Genomic DNA, 20571 nt, shown 5'->3' on the forward strand with positions numbered 1-20571 from the left:
ACAGAACAATTACAACTTGGCAGATTCCTGAAAGCCTCTCTTCATTTTTCCTAGATGTGCGGGCCATACTAGTTTGCAACCTCTACTTCCTGTTTTATAGTACAGCCATATGTAACATCAACTTGTGTAATCTGACTGGTTCACTCCAAACCAGTAGATGGAGACAAGGCTAATTTGCATGTTTCTATGACATTTCAGCTTAAACTTAGCTCAAAATTTGCATGTCAGTTGAATGGAAACACATCCAGTAACACCTTAACTCATCAAATGTGCGACTTCTAGGCCACCTCTAACAGTACATACATACAGTTTTGGGTTAGGACTCCAAACCTGTATGTTTTGTTTAGACCTATTTCACCACATGGAGATTTGAAAATGTACTTGTAATACTTTCTAGCACTTACCTTTTCTCTTTTACAGTAAAACATGCATTGCTGCTGCAGTCTGTTGCTCACATACCGGCTTTCTTTCACTTTTGGTTAAATGAGATTAAAATTGTGTGACAGTAGTCGGACTAAACTCAAGTTGCCATCTCTGTTGTAGAATACATTCAAGCATCCATCTGTCCATCCACTGCCCTTTTTTGCACACTGAAGCCATTTTCAGATCATAATTTTGACTAACTATCAGGGTGAATCAGTCACCTAATTATGTTTAGTTGACTTGAATCTCCCAATCCACGTCAGGACCTTTCTATTGACCCCGATTTCTGAAGAACATGGAATGAAAGGATGAACTGAAAGAGAAGGAATTTTTTTCTGAGGGACCTGGCGCTGCATGATGCAGTCTGCACACCGCAGATCCAGTTTGACCCCTTAAGCCCTCTGCCGTCCTCAAGAAACCTCTAGGCTATTTTTTCTCAAGACCTGAAAAGTCTCTTGCAACTTTTGAGGAAGTCATTTCTTTATGTGCACTTACTGTTATCAATCCGTGGTTGTATCTACACTTTTACAGAGATAAAGAAAAACATTCTCACTCTGACCGGTATGAAACCTTGGCACAGGTTCTTGAGAGATCTAAGACTGATACTACACAATTGTAATCCATTATTTGGTTGGTTTCAGTGCACAGATTGCAATAGTTCAGCATGTACCTGTCAGTACTAAATGATTGCCTATTTCCTGCTCGCTCTGGGGGGGCGGGTTGGTGTAGAGTAATGGCAAGCAGCTGCTTCATCTGGACCGTACCTTTCCTTCTCTTTTTTTATTTTTTTCAGCCTGCTGTTCTCGAGCCAGCGTGCTTGCCAAAACGCCTACTATTCCTCAAGATTTACGCTGCCTGTTGAAGATACCAACCGCCGTAGGTGGCGTGTAATCACGACGGAGCGAGAGCAAAAGCTCAATCCACTTTGATGGGCAGTGTAACTCGCGTTGGGGCGTTGGACAAGGCCTCGCGAGCAAAAAGAAAGCATCATTGTCCGGCAGACTCGCTCAACGCCTACTGCTTATGACAATCCCTTCTCATTCCTTCTGCTGTGGCTTTCCTCTGTGATTAGCTAAATGCCCCCATCGATCCTCCCAAGTTGAGGCACCCGAAGCGAGGGAGCCATATTTATTACACGGTGAGTGGAGCGTACAGGATGTTGCACCGGCTGTCCTTCTTTCATTGGAAAACGATAAACATAAATCTGTAGAATGTGTCCATGTGATATAAACTCCGTAGTGGAAGGGAGTGCGGGGGGGATAGAAGGTGTAGGAAGAGATCTGCTTTTGTTTTACCCAGTCAGGAAAATTAGGAGGCCGGAGTTCTTTGGGATTTGCTGACATTTGATGTGGGAAGGTGGAGAGAGAGAGAGAGAGAAAAGATCCTACCTTCAAAAGTCTTTTCAAGTCGGCAAAGACAGACTTTAAAATCTGCGCCACAGGTAAGGAACTGGTGCTTTTAGAAAGCGAGGTAAGGATGTAAGCGTTTGTGTAGAGCCCCCTCAGCAGAACAGAGGGATTTCTGCTAGGGCAGGACATCTTCAACTAATTAAGGAAGCAATTAAGATTCAAATCTTTGCTTAGAGGAGGACACAGTGCTTTCAAATAGGCAAAGTAAAAATCCCCCCAACCCCTATTCATGAGAGAGGCAAATTAAAGCATTCACATTCTTTACTTAAAGTGATGTGTGCTGTGAGTTCACACAGGATATCTGTGAAAAAGAGCAGGGCAGCGTTACAAGCTGCGTTTCCATTACAAATAAGCACAAAACTTTGTATTCTGCAAGTCAAAGACAAACAATTTTCCAATTGCGGTGTTTCCATTAAATTAGAAATGCAATTATAATCACACGTGTATACATTTGTTCATGCGATAAGTCATTAAAACTCATGGCACTAATGTAAACAGGAGATATATAGATTATCCAACACTGTGCTAGCACTCATCAGAGGAGACACTGGAGACTTGGTGAGGTATTGGAGGGACAGGCCTTTTACAGAAGAGCAATTTATTCTACACTTTCCAATGCTAAGCTCAACTTTTGGTGAAGTTTGGTGTGATGCCAGCTGTGCTTTGTCCAAGGATGCCAATGTCAATCAAATGGGCACGTTTCGATTTTAACGTACTTTTATCCTGACTATTGCCTTCCTACATAATTCTGCTCAAGTCCCATCTTTCCTCAAAGTTCTCTGTCTGGGATTTCTCCCATTGAGCTGGATTCCTCAAGTAGAATATCTACTGAGCCCATCAGAAAAAAGAAAAAGTTGTGAACGATGACGTAATTTTCTTTTTGTTTTGAGATATTTAGTATAAAAAGACGCATCAAGTCAGCGAAACAGTCCAGATCAGGTTAGTGTTCACTGACTTGTTCCCACTATCACGCTTGAACTGTTGGCTTTTTATAGACTTTCACATCTTGTTCAAGACAAGTTTTTCTTTTGTAACCGTCTGAAATTAGCAGTGTAAAAATTCCATCTTAAACGCTGCCTTTTAGGTTACAGTACAATGTCATCACATTAGCCAAGTCACTTCCTCTTTGTTCCCCTCTCATTCTGGAAGGGGTTACTCTCCATGTTTCCTGTGTAATTCCCAGAGCGCCAGCAACATTCTGATTGCTTTCTTGATGTTAAACATTCCCAGGCTCCTATAACCTTTCAGCTCGCCTCCTCCATCCAAGACCCGTCCCAGGTGAACGAGTGGGCGAATCGCCGTTTTTAAGGATAAAATCTTCATTTTTTTTCCCTCTTTACTCACATAGGGGGGGTGGGACATGGGGGAGGGGGTTTTGGGAGAAAAGGGTACCGGAGGAGCACGGAGCCGTGCGATGGGAAAGTATTTCTTCGTTGCATTCCATTTAGTTGTTGTAAGACTGTGGGAAAGCATATTTTCCCAACCATGGTTCACTTAGGATTGTGTTTTCTTGTGATTCGAGCTGAAGGTTGGGTTGTGAAAAAGCATAGCGTCTCCGTCTTCCTGGCGAACACGTCTCCTACCCGGTCACGTACCTCCCCATCTCTCTGACATCTGATCGACGGCTGAGTTATGTTCTCCGGGCTGAGTCAGCGCAGGGTCCACGGCGCTCGTAAAGCAGGCGGGGACCCAGGTTGCGCTGCCGTATCTGTGTAGAAGGCTGGATTGTGGATGTGACCCTGGAGCAGAGCCGGGACCCACGCGGACTATATTTAGCCCAGCGATGATCATGCTAATTGCCCTCCCAGGCCTAATCATTTCCAGGCTCTGCAGCTCACAAACGACTGGAGGGGAGGCCAAACGCCCACTAACCTCGTGTTACGGGGCCGTCGGCATCAATGGGGCTGTCAGAGTGCGCCGCAGACAAGACAAATTAGCACATTACGCTTCCTCCTCATATATTCCCAGATATCCTCTAAGCGGATTGGACTGAAGCGTCCAGCATTTCTGTCTACCTCGTTGTATTAATGGAATATTTTGTTCTGCTAATGTAAAACGTCTTGGCAGCGTCTTCTGTGAGTGACATTGCAGGGCAGAAGCCTCTCTTATGACTAATAAAACCCTCCCACAGTCAGCTTAGCTCCTCGGCGTACGGAAAGCACCAGCGCCTCCACCCTCTTGAGTCCTTCCAACCACCCGCTGCATCCATTCCTGTTCAATTCAACTTGCTCCGCTTCCTCTGTGGTTCCTGTCCTAAGATGTGAGAGGGTTGAGGGGTGAACAGGTTGGTTTGTGCCCACTTCACAAGCTTCCTTCCTCAGTTGGTTCCCCGAAGGCTCTGTGGGAGAGATGCTCATGATGCACCAGCAGTGATGATGTCACACTATGATAGCACTGATGCTAACACTGATGGATGGTACATTTATAGCCTAGATTCCACCAGTTGCTTTGAACTTGAAAATATTAGGAAAAAAATCAACTAGAGGAAAAGATATGCTACAAAATCTGAGTAGAGCTAGCTTCATTCTCCAAACTGTTGGTGATGTTTTCGGCAGCATTTCTTCTCAAATTCAAGCTCATGAACATATTCTTCATTGAGCTTCATCACATTTGGAGGCAAAGAGTCAAAGACACTCATTGTGGTTGTAAATTCAAGCTAGCTGGGATTATCTGTTTCTCCTTCAGAGTTTAACTCTTGAAGCCACTTAAGCTGTAAAAACAAATCCAACACATCGAGTGTGACATAAGTTATGTGTTAGACCTTAGGATGAACGTTCAGGTTATTCTCTGAACCTGAGAGAAATATCAACAAGTGATTCAACCGCCATGTGTGGATTTAAGCAGATTATAAAGTAGCTGACTCAAGGGAGTTCAGTGAAAATCTCCCATTTGTATCTTTAAAGCAGCGGGCTGCTCCGTCGCAAGGTGAACTCTGAGCCAGAGAGGAAAGAGGAGAAAGAAAAAGTGAACTGTGTTTGTCAGCTTTTTAAACCCTGAAATTGATTCTTTCTCTCTGCTCTTCATTCCATTGACAGCCTAATCCCTTTCTCCTGTTTCTTTCTGTTATAAATAGAGGTTGCTTTTTTTTCTTTTTGCCTGCACAACACTTTGTTCTGCTTCTCAAAATTAGCCCTCATGATGAGTCTGCTCTCTCAGCAATCAATTCGCTACGCTGCGTCCCTCCAGAAAGGTTACCTGTGGCAACTAACTCCGGTTTTGCTTCTCCTGCCAGTTCTTATTCTGCTAATTAAATAAATGGATCTGTCTGGAGAGGTGGCTATAAAAACTGTCAAATTCTGACGCTGGATTGTTGCTCAATTTCAAGGCATTTGTCAAAGGGAGGGAAAGTGGCGCTTATGGATGAGGGGTTAGCGTCAAGCCTCGGGGCTAGTTTAATAATATTAGTAGAGATTTGCTTATTTATGAGGCTCTAAGTGATTCATGCTCAGCTTAGGTGATCCATCACAGAGGAGTTGGTTAGGTGTAGCGTGCTGCAGTGACACGGCTCGGAAATGCAGTGTTGATCATCAAGTTCGCTTGTGATCAGTCGCTCAGATCAGGAAGCTGCTGGACAAGTCTGGTGATTCGGCTACTTTTACTATTTTCCAGTGTGTGAGTTTCAGTGAGCGTCGGTTGTTTTTCGTCGTAGCAGGTTGGCCTGATTTCGCCTTCCACCTGCCTCATGCTGTAGCGCTTGCTAACAAGCTCAGCATGCCTGGAATGAACAAGATCAACAGCGTGCAACCACATATGAAGGTAGAGGTGTTATTAGCTGCTTAGAAAGTCATAAAGCAGAAGGTGGTGCAGTGAACTTCGGAAGTCTTCCGACTACCTCACCAGTTGCAGTAACCTAATTTTGGTGCTCTTTTACTGTGAAATGCTCAGGTCATCTTTAGATGGCTGAACCCTCCTTCAAACTTTACGATGTTGTTAACTTTTAACAACAAACAATCCCTGATTTCCCAGCTGTTGATGCTTTAATATGTAGGGGTAAGACCTCCGTGTCTTACTCATCTGTGTGTAACTCAAAGCGTCGCTACGATTACCTCCCAAGGGAGAACGTCTGAATATTAACGTCATTTGCTGAGTAATCTTAAATCGAGCCACATCAGCCTTTGTTGAAGTGTGGCCATTTTTAATATACCTGAGAGGTTTCCTTCTGTTTCTGAGTCATTCAGCTCGTGCTGGAAGTGCTTGTTGGGGAATCAAATACATGCGTGCACACATTACTGAAACATTACAATGAAATATTGATTTTCATTTCATTTATTCCATGTTTTCATTAAGGTTAGAGCAGCACAATATGTTAATCTCAGTCTTCAATAGAGTATCGCATATAAAGGACTGTTGGATACAATATTGTGGTGAGTATAGCATTTCATCTGCAATGCATTAAATCATTGCTTGCCAATCATATACAGTGAACCTCCAGTTTTTGCAGGGATTATGTACCACAGCTGCTAAATCGCTCATCTAAGACTTGAGACCCTCTCTAAAAACGCTTATAACTGTTTTTAATAGTTTAAATGCCAAATATACATCAATATGCATTAGTACAGCCACTGGAAAAAGTCTTAGCACTGCTGCAGAAGCTAATATCTACAGTCTTCCTTATATCCACTGTTGGTTGCATAACAACATCAATAAATGATACTAAACATTTAAAAGGCATGATTAAATGTAAGCATCGATTGCTGTATAACTGCAAAAATGCACTGCTTAAGAAATTGTTGTGGCAGTAAATGCCACAAAAATTTTGAAGAAAATTTACAGCTCATATAATCCATCCCTACTAAAAGCCACACCAGACTGGAAACACTACAACAGCCAGAGTTTTGGGTAGGGATGCAAACAGTTAGTCGATAACTTGCATTCCTAGTTTTAGGGATACTTCGACCAAGCCACCTAACCAAATAATTAGAAAAATTCAGAGTCCCTATCCAATCTTATAGTTTCTCTTAATGCTATTCCATTGGTTGCCTTGTCTGTTCAAAAAAGGCTCACCAGATAGATGCTTAAAGTCTCCAAACACTCACCATCCTACATCATGGAAGTTAGTAACTCTATGGTGTTTGGTTGAACCACTCTGGGAGACCACACCCTGGGTCATCAAGGACCCACACCCTTGTGGTCCTTGATGACCCAGTAATCGTTTAACAGCATTTCAAACTTCTCACAACATTGTTTTGGTGTCTACTGGTACATGAAAGGAGCCTTCAACATAGTCGCTCCTGTGAGTTAACCGGTGACTCCACCCCTAGACATCCAGTGAACAACAATCTTATGGCATCAACTTTTCAGCCCAACTCGGCATGCTTGGAACCCTGGTAAAGTAGGTGCTGAATGCGGGCTGGTACTACTTGTTCTCCATTACAATGGAGAAGTTGAGTCAGGCTGAGTAGGTACTAGTGGAAAAAGGTAATAATATTGTAGCAAATTTTGATGATATATTTTTTTTCAGTATTTCATATCAGAAGTGGATATATATTCAGTGATTAACAAACTATTACAGCTATTTCTTTGTGACATTAGCTTAAGGCGTCTCGTCTTCATTTTATAGTCAGAACTCAACTTAATCTTCTGAATCCTCTTTTTAATGTGCGGATTTAGTTTCCTCTGTCTGCAGGAAGTAATCTCCAACATGTATCTCTGCTTCTGGATAATATTAGAGAGAATTGAAATGCATGTATTTTTATCACACCACCTTTTTTTTTTCCTTTGTTCTGGCAGCCAGGCAGGTTTACTGTGCGTTGCCAAGATGAGGGGTCTCTGGTTGCCCTGATAGCATTTGTTCCCTTGAGGCCCCCCAGCTTGAAGTGGATAAGAACACCAGCCTAATCCAGAGTCAGATCTCTGGCCAGTTTGAAATGATCCCATGTTTCAGCAGCCAGGACCTGGTTTGGATATAAAGATCCACTTGCATTTGATTGGACGAGGACCTCATCAGATGTGTAATATAGCTTTGATAGCGGAGCGCGCCGTTCCTTCTTGTGCGAGTCCGACTCTGTGCTGGCACACATCGGCCGCCTGGATGTACCCTCAGAGAACGAGCCCACCTTTCTGTTCTCCCCCCCACCGTTCCTTTCCTTTCTCCTGCTCTTCCCTCAGATTTATCTTTCTTCTCCTCCGTCTCCCCTCCCCGACACCTCGTCAGATCTGTGGGGTTAGATCTTTATCGCTTTTCTGCGAGTCCTGCGAGGGGAACCTTGAGGGTCTCAGTGGGATCAATTTAAAAGGGAAGTGCTCGTCTCTTCCTCCTCTCCTTGGCCCTCTCGGCTGATTGGGTCCGCTCGCCAGGAACTCACAGGCTTTTGATCTCAACCACCCCCGTCACCGCCTCCACCCCTGCTCAAAGTTTTTGTTGGAGCTCTGCTCTTGGAAAAAAAAAAATCTGTTCCACTTTCTGAGAAATCTGGGCCCCATTCCCTTTTTTCTCTTCACCTGTGTTGAACGGAGGCGCCGTTTTGTAAACCCACTGGGTGGTACTAACAACCCATGGCGTGATTGACTTCGCTTTGAAGATGCAAGAGCGATCTATCTCTCCAGGTAAAGGTAGACTGAGGAGGACCTATGCTCCTCAGGCGGCTCTCTTGAACAACTAGTGGGAAGTTGCTGGAAGCGGCAATGTATTATTCACTCTGTGTGGGGAACGGCCGTCTCTGTTACAAAGAGAAGAAAAAGTACAAGGTGGGGCCTGCGAGCGTTCCCATGCTGGGCTGCATTGAAGTCGTTCCTCTCCTTGTACTACTTGAACAGTGACCCTGTAGCCAAGGGGGTACCTTCAACTACAAAATCATCCAGGTTGTGCTTGTCCAACTTTCTTAGACAAATCTAGCAAGAATTCATTTCATCAGAACACAGGTTTCATCTTAGTTGCTTCTTGCAATCATTTCTTTTGGTTTTCTTAAAATAGCTTTCCAAGGCAATAAACTCTCGACAACTCAACAAAACGAATGAAATTACACGTTCAGCTTTTCAGTCCTGTTGTCAGTTCTGGCAAAAACCTCTTGAATTGTACTATTCTTAACTGTATTTATGAAAGGTGTGCTACTTTGTACTACTGACCGGTAGCTTATTTAAAGCAAAAACATCACATTAATCCCACTATATTGGGGTTGTTTTCTTCATATTGAAATGTTTATTTTTACATAGTAGCTTCTTGTTTAGATTCTGTTTCATTTATGTCTGAAAATGTTTACTCAGTAAAACTTAAAATCCTGAAAATTAATAATTAAAAAAAAGTGATTAAAATTAAGTTTTGGGCCTTGACTTTAGACAGCTCACTTTAACTTAAATTTACTTGTGTCCATAAAGGAAGACATTTTGTAGGTCTAGACTGGAAAGTAATCATGTTGTCCAAGCTTAAGTGAAGAGTTCTTCTGAAATTTTAAGGTTAGAGCAGCTTGTAGTCACAGTGAAGCAATAGTTGGCATAAAGCGTCATTTTATTTGCTCATATGATGTAAACGCATGTCATAAAATAATTTGCTAATTTCTAGTTCTTCTGGACCTTGGACGTTTTTCTAACATAATGGTGGAGAAGCCCCTCTGCTCTGTTGGAATGTATACACTTTAGTGTAGGTGTGTAGCTTCATGGTTGTTGGCCGGGTAAGAACCTCGAACAGTCTGAGATACACAAGTTGCTGTTTTTTCATTGCATTTTAGGGGTGAATGTTGATGGAACTGAACAGAAATCAAACTTCAGTCAAAGTTAACTAATTTCTTTCTACTGCTTTTTAGTGAAATTATCACATTGTTCTGTTGTGGTGTCAAAGGAAGCCATCTTGGTTGACTTGTTGAGTTCAGAGATGACTCCCCACAAGGACCTTCATATTTTATAAATGATAAAACTGTGCTATTAACAGCAAAAGCTTAGAAAGAGTTGTGCAATACTTCCAGCCTTGTTTAGTTTTCACTTCAACAAGGGAAATTTCCTCTATATTATACCTCCTTGTGACAAAGGTGGCTGGCAGAGGTCAGGTTAGGGCAGCTAAAGGTCTCTATCTGGGTCTGTCACCCTCCTGCTCCTTGTCCTCCCCCCTCCTCTGTCTCCTGCAAGGTCACCAGAGGTCACACCAAAGTTTTTCTTGTCCTTCCTCACTGACCTCTCATCTCTTAGGGGAGGGGGAATCACCCGTCAAGAGTCTGGATTAAAATTCCAGGTAAACTTAGCCAAACTGGGCTTCAGGTTTCTCCTGCCTTGGTCCGACTGCATAGAGAAAGAACCTAAAAGTTCTAAGAGTGCTCAACTTTCAGCTTCTTCTGTAGAAAAAGCACCCTGAATTTCCAGGACCTTTGGGTCCCTCAATGATGACATCATTTGTGTGCTTGTGCACTAATTCAGGTCTAATGCTAGAGTAGAGCGAGCAGGGCTGTAATTTTCCTGTCCTGGCCTGGAATAGAGACGAGAGCTTTTCATGTGGTCCAGGCTAATTTGGGCTGCAGTGCTGCAACTGTGGAACACCTCATACTTTAGTCCCTTATAGGCTGCCAAGAAATAAAAGAAATATGGAAAATCAGCCTGTTTATAAGGTAATGTCAAAGACTTGGCACTACCTGCACTGCAGAACTGACTTAAAACGGTGAGGTTGAAGTCCGTAAACCCCAAATGGGACTTAAGATGGGTTGACACTTGTTCAAAAAAACAAAAATGTACGAAAAGAAGAGTTTAAAACTGTATTAATTATAGAGTTTAGCTATGCTAACAAAGCTTTTAAATACAGTTCAAACAACAGATAATGAGCTGTATTTATCAATTACCTTTGCTGAGTTTGTGCAAGGAAATATTTACGTAATGACATTTTGAATGTCTTTGAAACCTACATTGATATTTGTTCTTTCACCAAAACAAACACTCAAATCCATAACCAGACCGTCAGACCACTGACTGTTCTTTATACCGCCATGTCAGACCTTGTGTCAACATCAGGTCTGTTTGAAGTGGAAAGCCTTAATCATGTGTAATCACCAACATTTCTAGGTTGTGACTAAATGCAAAGGGGAGGAGTAGTGGGAGGGAAGGGGACACCTTCAAAACCTGCATGATAGAATAGTTTTAGGTAAAACTAATACTTCATCAAACAAAAGAGTCTAAGTGTTGACAAAGTCGACTTCCTACATGTTTACATCCTATATGTATTTCATGACATCACTGCGTTTCCATTAACCCTAAAATTGCGCAAATTAGAATTACGGTAATGGAAATACAGCAATATTGAAAAACAAAAACTTATGTTCTTTGATAAAATGTTTTTGCGCCATGGTGAGGTGGTATTTCAGCTGCGTTAAAATTAGCGAATTTCGCAAAACTGCAGTGGAAACACTTTTTTTCATCGCGAGTCACATAATCAACAACCGGATGTTGCTACTGGTGGTAAAGAAAATGAAGACATCAGGAAGTGATGATGCAACGTGTCTTTTATTAACCCATCGCGTGAACAAACTTATTCACGTGTAATTTTAATTGCGTTTCTTATTTAATGGCAACACGGCAATTGCGAAATTGTGTTTTTTCCACATTGGTGGCATATCGGCAAAGACTTAACCATCCATCCATCCATCCATTTTCTCACACCCTTGTGTACCCTTGTACGCATATTGTTATTAAAAAACAGCTACTGATTAGCTCTCGCATATATTATTACAATCACCAAAATACAAAATAAGCAGCAAATGTCATTGTGAGTTGAATACCAGCACCCCTGTAACCTACAGTATCTGTTGTATGTGATTTTTCTTTTCTGTTTTTTTTTTGTCTGCTGACTAACCTTTAGCACAAGCTTCCCCCCAAACACACACCGTTCCTGTTGTAGCACTCGGGGCCTGGCTGGCCTCTGCTTGGGCCAAAGCCTGTTGACTTCAGTTGAGGCAGTAGAACCTGGTAATGAATCCTGTCAGGGTTGACATAACAACCTGCTCACCACTGGTCCCTGCAGTCGGACTCTTTCTGGGGTCATCTCTGCTCTTCCTACTGAAGTCAACAGTTAGGATTAGTTTGGGGTTCACGGTAAAACTGTATGGCCTCAAAGTTAGAATATGAAAGATTATCTTTACTTTTAATGCTGGCACATGCAAGCAGACTTATTCTTATTCTACTTTGAAGTCTATTTTTTTTTCATCTTTTTTCAGCTTCATGGAGTATTATAAGTTAAGCTTTCTTTGAGGGCAGTTTAGGTGGGATGTGTGAATGCGCACTACGATAATTATGCTGGAGTAAGACTTTTTGTCCTCCTTAAGTATGGGTAAAAATGCATCGTTTTTCTTTTTATCCATGCAATGAGACGGATCTGGCATAAACTGCTGTGCCGTGTTCTGCATTTAACTAGGAGGCTAATATTTGTTAAGTTAAGCAGGAGTTGAGCGTTTTTTCCCCATTTGTTCCCATCATGTCTCGTTATTATCACCATGTTTAAAGCGGATGACTTGCTGTGTTTTCTCATTTGAATTTGTGGATCTAAAAAAAAAAACAAAAAAAAACACACACCCCGTCACAGTCGTGCATCACATGGTCTGAGCTTCTATTTCTCAATAATTCATCCAGACAACTAGAATGATTGTTCTATGAATATGCACTAAAAATTCCTTTCCTGTGCTCTTTCTCTTTAGGTTTGTACAATTTTTGCGTGTATTTGAGTGTGTGGGTGTGTGTGTGTGTGCGTGGGTGTGTGTGTGTGTGTGGGGGTGTGCTGCATGCGAACAAATATACAGCTGTGTGTACGCAGCTCTTTTCCGCCAGAAACAAAGGAGGTGTCAGGGTGAATTAGCCCCCTCTACACACGCACACACACACCCACGCCCACCCCCCCACACACGTTCACACACACAAACAACTGAACGCCAAGAGGGCTTAGGGATGCACCACAGGTTCTGCTGAGTCGCGCATGAGCCGGGGTGTCTGCCTCTTCGTCTCCGCTCCCCCCTCTTCCTCCTCCACTCCTGAGTTGCTCTAACAAGGTTGTTGGAAGAGGATAAGGCGTGTTAAATGAATAATTTACACAGAAGAGCGCTCCTTATTTATTTAATACGGCTGAATGTGACTGAGTGGGCAGCATGCGTCCCCAACTGCAGAGACGCTGTTGGCTAAACGAGCTCTCACTCAGCTTAATGGAGGGCCAAGGCGACAGGCATTTAGAGCGAGTAAGGGGCTGCAACGGAGAGTTTGTTCTGTGCATCTCTGAGTGTTTGCATTCTCAAAAAGGGCCACGCAGAGCTGAGCTAGTCTGTAAAACACAGAGCTGCTGTCTGCTGTATTCTCAGGGTCAACACACCATGCCTTCAAAGAGCCCAGGTCAGATTAGAGCTAGAGATGCACCGATATTTACACCTGTATCAGTCCCAATATTGAAAAAAATTCTAAATCGGATATTGGTGATTTGAATGGAGGTTTATTGCAGTTTATTTTTCAACGTTTTGCCGAGGTAGTCTAACTGTTGTTTTTGTCAGTTTCAGTTTCTTTATCATTTAGTTTCCATTTTCTGTTCTACTCCTAACTGCTCTGACTGAACAGGTTAAAGTTGTTGTTTTTATATGTTTGACCAAACTTGTGAAGCTATTGGTGTATTTAAGTGTGCTGTACTGGTACAAAGTTGTCAAGTTAATTCGTAATTCATTACATTTTTGTCTGTGTTTTTTTTTTTAAAAAAAGAAACATTTTAAGTTAATCCAGCAGTGATTTCTTGCATCAGATCGGTATCGGCCAATACTAAACCTCAGATATCGGTGTAGGAAGTGAAAAAAGTGGATCAGTGCGTCCCTATTTAGACCCTCTCCCCAATCTTAAAATGCTTCCTGAAATGTATGGGATAGCTTAATGCCTATACAATAGTTACTATAATCTTTTTTGTCCTACTGTATGAGGCTCTAAGTAAAGGTCCCTATGAAGCAGTCAGGATTTCAGTCGTGAAAAATGGAAGAACACCTTTAAAATTCAAGGGTTTTACCTCTTTAAATATATATTTGTTTAATAAGTTATTATGTGAAGGAGTTTGTGGTTTGTGGTTTTGTTTACCTGAGGTTAGATAAATTTTAGAACCTAGTAAGGAAGAGACATAAAAAACCAAATTAAAACCCTGCACACTTGTTTTCTGTGACTACATAAATAGAACACCTTCAATTATTCTGTTCATGTACATAAAGTAACATTTATTGATGAAAAATCACAGAAGGCTAAATAAATTTACTACTATGAACAATGTAGCCAAAAAACCAAAAGCAGAATAATGTGACTCGTTATGTGGTTGGATCAGTAGAATCCAATTCAAACCCTTCTGATGGTCCCCACTCCATCTAAATACACAAATTACAAAAGTTGTCCCTTTCAATATGCTGATTTTAGGATTTGTTCATCATGTTCACAGGTAGTGCTGTCTTTAAGATATTTTTTTGCAAATTGAAAAAAAAAGGTCCACATTCATAAATAAAGATGCATACATGTTACAATGATAAAATAGCTGGAGTTTAGCCCATCAAAATACAACAAAAAAAAAGTCACAAATATAGATTGGAATCATGTTTTCAAACATTCATTTAACCGTCTAACTCCAATCAGGTCTATAAATGTAACTCCAATCAGTAACTTCTAATTCTTGTGTCCACAAAAAATAATGAAAGGAACCGAAAGTTCTTTCTCAAAGAACTTTTGAAAAAGTTTTGTTGAGCAAAAACAAAAAAACATGGGGCAATTTCACAGTGAAACCAAAGATTGTCTTTCCAGACCATAGATAAACAGACTGCCTTTGTTGCATCACTTTGACATAATCAGCCTTTTAATGCGGCCTTCCAAGGATAAAACCCCAGAACTTATACTCACCCTTCAAATAATTAACCTCAGATCATTTCTTTAGCGCGACGTAACAGTTTGATTAAAAATGAAAGCGAACAGTAATTGTTAGCTAGGCTTTCACTGTAGCTTGTTTTTGCTAAATATGAAATACACTGGAAGTATATCTACTGTACTTCACAACTGTGTTTTTGCCCATTGTGTTACATGAGAAACTCAGGGGAAATTTTCATTTTACTTTAAAACTATTTTACAATAGAGGTTCAGGGCTTCACTCTGGTGCTATTTTTTATTCTTATTATTTTGAACAACTGTTGCTAACATTGTTTTGTTTGTTACCAGGGGGAGTGTGGTGAGTGGGGGACAGGACCACTACCGGGGCACCACCCAGAGAGAGGAGGGCAGGGGCAGCAGCTGAGGAAGGAAGAGTCTTTCAACTGGTAAATGCTTTGCTTAATATACTTGGAGTTGTTCATCTTACTTATACTGGTTGTATGAATCTTCTATGTTTTCCTGTAAGACCGAAACATGACATATCAATGACCACATGATCTAGATGTGCCATTGTGTAAAATCCACGCATAAGATTTTATTCCCAGTAGAAATTAAGAGAACCTTGTGATCATCATCTTGAAAAAAGTCCTTCCCGTTCTGTCTCTGCCATCTTCCTGCTGTGGACAGAGGCAGCCCCTGTCAGCAGGAGCCATCCTTCGCCACAGCTTCTGTGTGTTCCCCAAGAGAATAAAGTCCCACAGCTCACATTGACCTCATTATAAAAATAGCTCGTCTATCCAGCAATCCCAGTTTCCTTTTTCTCCTCAGCCTTGGATATGGACTGATCCGTCCTACCTGCTGCTCCCTTGTCTCTCTGTCAGTGTTTTCATCAGACTTAACATGAGATTAAAGCTTATGCAAGTGCTTGTAATAGTAAAATTTCTCCTAACCCTGCCATGCCCAATCTGGCCTTAATCTGTGATGCCTTTTAATCATGAAGACCTCTGCGCTACAATTCAGATTGTTTGCTTGATCTGTTCCCATTGTCTCCTGGTTAAGGAACTAGCGTTATTCTTTTTTCTTTTTGAAAATGGAAGCTAACCGTTTCTGTCGTATTAAGCAGTGTTCATGACTGTTTAATTTAACAACAGCTTCAGTGGTCGTTCTTATTCACGGCTGGCTCCTATTGTTCCAGATTCTATTCGCTATTGTTTAAATGACTCACCAAAGACGACAAAGCAGGATGCTTGATTATAGAATTTAGCAAAGAATGAGGAAAGTTGGCCAAAAACCTGAGGCTATTTGATTTGTTCAAAGTTCACAACATTGTTACTGATACTGATCAAAATTGCAACATTTCTTCCAGTTTCAGCTGGTGTGTCTCGCTTTCACATTCCACTTTGTCAAATTAACCAAATCTTTTGAGCAACTTGTTGCCCTCCTTGACTGTGATGGCGTTGCACCAAGAACTCACGCAAAGGAAACACGCAACCTCTGAAGAAGACACTGAGAGCAACATTCTTCTTCACGAAATGTAAACAAAAATGGAGTAATGTCAAATTTTAGTGTTTGTAGGATTTCAGTTTTCATCTTCGGCAAAAAAACCACAAGGCATTTTTCCTGCTAGACCTTTACTTGTGTTTGTTTTTGGTAGCATTTACCCAGAACGCCCTGCGTTTTAGTCCGCTTCCTACTTTTGGAGTGGTTTCCGGTCCACTTGCATTCACATATGCATTCGTACCGCACCAGAGTTCACTTACACCGAACTAAGACCTTGGTTTGTAGGCCGACCAGAGCTTTCTTTTTTTGGTCCGCATCAGAGTTCGGTTATGCATTCACACCTCCCCAAACAAACTGGACTTTCTGGAGGAACAAACTGGAGTTCCAGTAAAGCAGACTAAACAGGGCTAGTGTGAATACACCCTGAAATACTTTTAAACCCTTGTCTTCTTTTCATGAACTCAATGTTGTCTTAGTCCTGTTAGCTGAAAGTTTTGTTATACATCTACTTATTTGAGCAGTAGGCTTCATAGGCAGCACTCATGGTAGAAAAGATTGAATGTTTCCATTCACATCTGACAAAATACCAAAAGGATTTTAAAAATGAAAACCACATTTTTTGTGTGTGTCTTGTAACACACCCCCAATTTCAAGACCCATTTAGAGAACCAAGCAAACACATTTGCTCCTTAAGCTGTCTTTAAAATTTTCTTGCACAGTGTTGTAAAAGTTACCAGCAAGTGTGAGCAGGCATGTTTGGTCCCATCTTTCCTCTGTCTCATCTGATTATCCAGCACCTAATTCAACTGTATGAGGTCATTTCCTGTTCATTGGGAACAAGCTGGTTTGCATTGACCTGCTTTTAGATGCCCATGTTTCACCTTAACAGGCGAGGAACTGTTGGATTCATCTGCATAATCATTTGATCTTGACAGAGCCAGCGTCATTAAGAACGTTTTCACACTGCTCAGTGTTCGGTGCTACCTGTGTTCTGAAGTTTGGGGTGAGACCAGGACCACTCTTGCCTGTCCTTCACCGCTCAGTTGCTTTATGTGCGTCTGTGTTGCCTTGCCCTCTTGGGGCAACGTTCCCCTCACCTCCACCCCCTCTTATCTCATCTTTTCTCCTCCCCACCTTAGCTGTTTATCCGTCTCAGGGCTCGTCACGTCCCTGAACCTGCTCTAATTAGCATCCCACACAACACTGTTTATTTACCCAGGTACCTTCAGATGTGGAGGGGGGTGAGAATGAAAGAGCTGAGGGGGGAAAACGGAGAGGGAGAAAGCTGGAAGGAGAGAGGGCTGGGAACAGGGAGAGAGGGAGAAACTGTGCAGACAATCAAAGAGCTGTGAGACTCCCTCATTCCGGATGAAGGGTGTAATGATGGTTAGAAAGACATGATGCTCAGAGTCGAGAAAGTGAGAGACGGATAAGTTTCCCGCCTCCCCATGCCTCCCCTCTGCCTTTTCCAGCGTTTCATCTGAGACGCAGAGTGCCTAAAATTAGCAATTTGGCAGCTTCCTTCCTTTCTTCCTCCCTTCCTTCCGGGGGAGCCATTAACGTTCTTCCATTACATCGAGAAATCTTTAAGGTGGGACTGGGAGGGTACTGTAGGTGTTTTCTTAGAGTTCCTGTTGGAGTTAGAGCAAAATCCACCTCAGAGTTTATGTGTAGGAGAAAAAACTCTTTTAAAAAAAAAGAAAAACGCTCTTGAGCTTAACGTCACATCAGCCACTCTGACAGTTCTCTCTGTAGTTCGCTAGAGTCCAAAAGCCATCCTTGCCGAGCTGATGGATGACAGTGACCGTTTCTCATCTGTGCTTGAATTTCTTTACTTTATTCTTCCCAAAGTGAAATTAAATGTTGTTGTAACTCATATCATCCAAAATTCTTCAGAGTCCTTGTGGATGGTGATGCTGTGAGCAGGAAGGATATCTTGTAGCGATTGGTCTTGCAAAAATCCGAAGAAGCCTCTGACCAAAGAGACTGTTGGTGGAAGACAGTCTAATGAGTGTCATGACATGCCAGCAGCTCAAGATCAAGGCAACAGAGATGATATTCCACAGTAACACATTCTGGAAGACATCGGTTGTTGGCCAGCTCTGCTAATCCATTTGCATTTGCTTTCGCCGCTCCTCTTTAAATCTCTGTCTGGCTGTTTGTTTAGAAAGTCGGGCAGAGAAACGCTGGAGTAGGGGATACAACTCTTGTCCGTTAGGATTGATGGAAGAGATGTTTCTGCTCTGCAGCACAGTTCTAGAACTCAAGTGATTCTTGATTCTGCACCTTTAATCAGGCTCAGCATTTCAGGTCCGGACCTGGTTTACATTGGATCAGCTTAGTCTCAATAGCCGTTTTCTTCCTGATAAATAAAACTATCATTTGAGAACGGCATTTAGAATAGAGTTTGTTAGTTTGTGAGTTCAATATTTCTCAGAGAGGCATTCTCCTTGATGCGCTTTCAGGTTGATAGTTTGAATTCAGGGTGCACAGATCACAGTTTTCTGACCGATCCAATATATCAGCTTCCTGATGTTTGCTCAGTTTAACTTCTTGGAATTTCCTTTTCCTTTCTCCTTCCCCCCCCCTTCTATTTTGTGCTGCGACTCTTTAGTGCTGTTTGACCTATTCAGTGGAGTCCAAATGTCACCGTCAAGGGAAAGGTCAGGTAAAGGTTTAGCACCGAGCTAAGTCTGAATGGCTAATACAGTCCTGGCTGCCTGAGGGCGTGGTAGTCGAGGGGGTTGGGGGCAAGTTGACACTTGAGACCTTGAACACACACCTCTCCATGCTTACACACATTCGAACACACTGCTGTCACCTCTGCTCCAGTTCAATGCCACTCAGCTCCGAGCCAGCAAACATGTCACGTTGGCGCACGCGACTCTGCCTGCATTCGCTCGGATGATTGGGAACGTTACAGCTTCCCCTGGAATGACACATGCCCTCAACGCGCCTCCCGTTGGACACCGGGTCAGAGGTCATCATTCGTCAGAGGTTTATAGCATCCTGCCTGCAAATGGAAAGGTCCAATTTGACATCGGTGCTAGAGCCTCCGCTTCATAATGTTTCGGCTTGGAGTTTTCTGTCCTGCCTAAAAAAAACTTGTCGCAATAAATGTGAAGATAAGTGCAATCATTTATGAATCCTGGCCCGGTCCCTTTTTTGTGTTTCGTTATGAAAAATCGCAGGTCAGCTGTGGGATTTCTGTATTGATTAATCAGCCTCCTCATGCAGGGGGGAGCAGCTGGATTCTAATTGGAATGGATTTCTCCACTGCATTGATTTGCTCAGGTGACAGTAGATGACATACAGCAGTGTGTGTTTGTGTGTGTACCTGGTTTTTGTTGCCTCTTTAGGACGTTTTCTGGTGTAATCCCCTAGAATGTCGGTTTATGGTGACCAAAAGAGAGATGCAATTTTTGGGTTAGGATTACACATGAATAGACGTCTGGATTAGGACAGAAACGCACATTTGTTTGTGGCCATGAGGGTTTTTGTTCATCCTCCAAATACCATATGGTGCTCTAATGTCCTTCCTGCAACAACTTTCGCTGCTTGTTGTCGGGTGAAAAGGTAAAACGGAGCAGCTGGATGTTACTGAATCGCCTGGCATTGATGTGTGTGTGTGTGTATCTGTCTTTTAACTCATTCAGGGGCCCAGGGATGAAACCAGGACCTCTGCAAAACACTGATTTCATTTTCCCCATGACTGCTTTTAGATCCACACCCTGCACTGCTACACGAATCACACACACCCAACCTTCTTATACTTCTATCCAACTGAGGACTTTGTAATGATTTTCATTCATTTTAGTAACTACATTTATGCCTAGCCTAGGCATTTTTACCCAAAAATGCCTTGGCCTAGGTGGGTATATAACTTTATGTGATATACCCATAAGGTGTGGATAGACCTTATGGGTATATCACATAAAGTGATATAAAGTGATTTACCCACACATTACCCAAATCATAAGGCGTGGGTATATCACCCTGCTGCCTTTACCTGATAATATGTCTCACACCACACCTCTAAACGTAACTAGTAGAATGCATTAGAAGTGAGAAAAAATTGAGAAAAATGTCCTCACTGCCACAAATGATCTCCCTTTATCAGTGAAAATGGTGAAAGTAGTCCTCTAAATGCATTATATACAAGTATATATATATACACTGCTCAAAAAAATAAAGGGAGCACTCAAATAACACATCATAGATCTGAATGAAAGAAATATTCTCATTGAATACTTTGTTCTGTACAAAGTTGAATGTGCTGACAACAAAATCACACAAAAATCATCAATGGAAATCAAATTTATTAACCAATGGAGGCCTGGATTTGGAGCCATACACAAAATTAAAGTGAAATAACACTACACGCTGATCCAACTTTAATGTAATGTCCTTAAAACAAGTCAAAATGAGGCTCAGTATTGTGTGTGGCCTCCACGTGCCTGTATGACCT

General features: G+C 42.0%; 1 protein-coding gene across 1 annotated transcript in view; it reads left to right on the forward strand.

Moving 5' to 3' along the window:
- The window catches only part of znf438 (zinc finger protein 438), a 46628-nt gene that overhangs the window by 13781 nt on the left and 12276 nt on the right, over nt 1-20571 (forward strand). The window contains exon 2 of the mRNA XM_032551384.1: nt 14952-15049. The gene's annotated coding sequence lies outside the window, so the exon portion shown is untranslated. The remainder of the gene's footprint in view (nt 1-14951; nt 15050-20571) is intronic.

Source organism: Xiphophorus hellerii, chromosome 21 (genome assembly GCF_003331165.1).
Source record: "Xiphophorus hellerii strain 12219 chromosome 21, Xiphophorus_hellerii-4.1, whole genome shotgun sequence".
NCBI lineage: Eukaryota > Metazoa > Chordata > Actinopteri > Cyprinodontiformes > Poeciliidae > Xiphophorus > Xiphophorus hellerii.